Source organism: Anarrhichthys ocellatus, unplaced genomic scaffold, assembly GCF_004355925.1.
Source record: "Anarrhichthys ocellatus isolate YVR2014 unplaced genomic scaffold, GSC_Weel_1.0 scaffold12, whole genome shotgun sequence".
NCBI classification, from domain to species: domain Eukaryota; kingdom Metazoa; phylum Chordata; class Actinopteri; order Perciformes; family Anarhichadidae; genus Anarrhichthys; species Anarrhichthys ocellatus.
In genome coordinates, this window is record NW_022280042.1 from 10132177 (window position 1) to 10135706 (window position 3530).

General features: G+C 50.4%; 1 protein-coding gene across 1 annotated transcript in view; it reads right to left on the reverse strand.

Moving 5' to 3' along the window:
- Positions 1-3530, reverse strand: part of nhej1 (nonhomologous end-joining factor 1) — a 9186-nt gene that overhangs the window by 1391 nt on the left and 4265 nt on the right. The gene's annotated exons all lie outside the window — the stretch shown is intronic.

The window sequence follows — 3530 nt, forward strand, 5'->3', positions numbered from 1 at the left end:
ACACACACACACACACACACACACACACACACACACACACACACACAGACACACACAGATAAGGGTGCGTGTAAACTCCTGCAACATTATGCAAACGCACGGCCGACGCGTAGAAACACACTAAACCCCTCTTCTCCCCTGATGGAGGACAAACTCTCAGAATTAGCTCCTCAAATATTGACCGGGAGAAATTGGTGGTCTCCCGCTCGCTGTCAGGGCAGAGGGGCTCCTAAACACACTTTGGTCAGGTTTAGAGGTTTAGCATTGATTTATTTTTGTTATTTGTTTGTTTAAATATCGTAAAAATAAATGTAAATGATCTGGTGAGGCTTAGTTCTGCTTTGGGCACAGAGAAAGCAATGTGCAGCAGAAAGCCCACCTTATTCTCTCGTTCTATCCACTTCCCCTCCTCTCTCGGGCCGCCAGCTCGCTTCACATCATTTGATCTGAAACGTGGGGTTCAATTGGTCGGATCCGGCTCTTCTCTGATCGGTTTTAGCCCCTCCTCCTCTCTGTGCCAGGAGAGGAAACAGATGGATGCTGAAGAGATGCCGGTCCTTTCTTTAATGGAGCATGCAGCGGCTTTAAGAGGGTGTTGTGATTAATTTATACACTCTCAGCCAATCACGTCGCTGCTCTGAGACAGCTGAGCCAATCACAGAGCAGCATGGGACAAGTCAACGAACAGAAAGATGCTCAAAGTCTGAGACTCGTTTTTCACCAAAACAGACGAGCAAAGTGAGAATGATGAAGTGTGTTTTTGCTTTGCTTTATTTGGCGTCGAGGGGCTTCCAGGCTTCCGTACCTCTATATGGAGAGGAGACGGATCGTTATCTGCTGCTGACCGGAGCGCCTCAGACAAGGAATAAAAAGAGGAGATTACAGCGGGTCAACAACCTCTCGCTGTTTAGTCGGGCTGAGTAAGGTTCTGGAAAGTTCCTCCCTCGTCTTGTAACAGAACAAAGTCCTCCAACAACGGAGGAAACGAGGAGGAGGAGGAGGAGGAGGAGGAGCGCTCACCTGGTGGCCTCCTGACTCCTCGCCCTACCGCAGAGTAAAGCATCGTGTGGTGAAGGTGGTGAGAGGAAGGAGGGGCAGCGTGGTCCTCTATTAGTAGCAGGTAAACAGCTCGGAGTTTAGACGAGCTGGTGCCGAAGAGTCTCCCTCTCACTCTCCCTCGTCTTCCTCTCGTGTTTACTCTCCCTCGTTCCTCTCCAGAGACGTTAGAACCCTCTGAAGGACTCCAGGTTTTCATCTGACTCGGGTGCAACAAAGACCTGGTCCCTCCACACTCGGCCTCAGGTGTCCGTTAAAGGACAGAGGGGTCGCAGAACGCCTTCAGCGTCTCCTGAGCGAGCTGCGTGAAGTCTGATAAATGGCCTCAAGTGATGTCACTTGAGTCGGCGTCAGTCGGGTCTGAAGACAAGTTTTAACAAGATGTCTGGAGGTTTAGTTTTTAGAAAGAGTGAGACCTCTGTAGCTGCTCCTCATCTCTGCTGCAGGCTAGAGGTCTCATGCTACATTAGCGGCTAACTAGCACAACACACCCGCTGGCGGTCGAGGTGCATTGTGGGTAATGAGGGCGGGTAAGTGAGTCGGTAACAAGGATTCAACCCGACTAGGCAACACTGACGTGACGTCAGCAGGAACACTGACGGTGTGAAGCGAGTACATCTCCCAGAATCCTCTCTGCTTTGACGCCATCCACACCTTTCACCGGTCCGTGTCCTCTCGTCTCCCTCCAGGGTGATGACGCACAGAAACCGTCTCACTTTGGTTCATCATCACATACGTAACAACACCTCACACTTTTTAATGCTCGTCCACAAAAATAACTCTGAAACTGAAAACCAGCAAAACCCAGACCCCCCCCGCTCTGTCTTTGTAGTAATTCATCAGATAAGATCCTCAGGAATGATGTTTGGTTCTTATTTCAAGTATTAAGTCCTGTATGACATTACAACACATTTCAACGAGGCGGAGCAGTCACAGAACATGCATGAAATGAGATCAGACGACTGTGTTTCTGATATTCGTTCATTATGACCCTTCAGTTCCTCGTTAGCATCTCGTGGAATGAAACACGGCGGCGTGTTCACGTGTCCACGGTCGTGTTCCGTGTTGCTGCTCTCCGTCTTCGTGATGTCTTTGCGGGACGCCGCACTCGGGCCGCTCCAGGCCGGCAGCTGTAGAGGGGGAGCAGCCAGGCCACAGAGGGCCTAATTACAGACCTGGACCGGGGGGACAACCCTGTGGAAAACTGTGTGCAACTGACAGAAGACACATGAGGAGGGGGAGGAGCCTGGACTGTGTGTTTGTTTTGTTGCTCTTTAAGGTTCAGAAACACGGACTGAAGCTGAAGATTACTCTCATAGTTTTAGTCAAAGTGTCCATCCAGAGGGACCAGGTCCAACTGACCCAGACCGGAACAGACCAGGTCTAACTTGGTCCCATCAGTCCTGATCTGCTGAATCAGAGTCAAAGATAAAAGAAAGTCATTTTCTTTTCTTTCTCTTATTATAAGAAGCAGCGATATTTATCCTGGAAGCTGAACTTTGTGAGTTCAGCAGCACTTTGATGTTGACGTGTCCTCCTCTCCGTCTCACCACCCAGGTCCTGAATTCCTCAGGTACGTGAGACAAAGAGACGCTCGCTGCTCTTTATGAGAGTCAATGATTCACCGAGGAGGAGGAGGAGAGACCTTCCTCCTCTCCAACTCTCTCACTCTGTCCGATAGCTCGGACTAGATTTAGGATTCTCCTCCTTCATGTCTGCTCCTCATCCCTCTTTTAAGGCTGCTTACAGTCGAAGTGTGTATTCTGGAGCCCATGAGGTCCGTGCGGTTTCCCGCCCTGCTCTTAACTTAGAACAGATATTAGGATTTGACTCGTCCGGTTGTGCAGCTTCCCGTGTGAGAGACGAGCAGCATTGAAGGATCTACTTTCACTCGAGCCACAAAGATCTCCGCTCGTCTGTGATTGACTCTCGTTTGGTTTCTCAGCACTCAGCACCACCCCGACTAGAAAAACCTTCAATTTAAGCAGGAAGAGCAGGACATTTGGAGAGAGAGGCCAAAAATTCGGAAGCCAACGCTTTGGCTCAATTAGGAGACTGTGTGCAGCTCAAGTGAGGCGCTGTGGTCGGCGGTGACCACGGCGATGGTCAGACGTCGTTAAACTGCCGTGAAGAAGTGAAGCCGCCGCCTCGTGAGACAGGAAGCGGGCGACGCTCCCAAACGGTGACAATTCAATTCAGAGCCGACAACCGTGACGCTGCTGCTGCACGACTCACTGTGAAGCATGCATCACCACGACACACACACACACACACACACAGTCATGCATGCAGACATAAAGATAGAAACACACACACACACAAAGATAGAAACACACACACAGCTCTGAAAAACCAACAGCATGCGTCACAGCCGGCTCTATGTGGACAAGCAGACACTCCCCTCTGTCAGGTCACGAGCTGCTACACCACACACACACACACACACACACACACACACACACACACACACACAC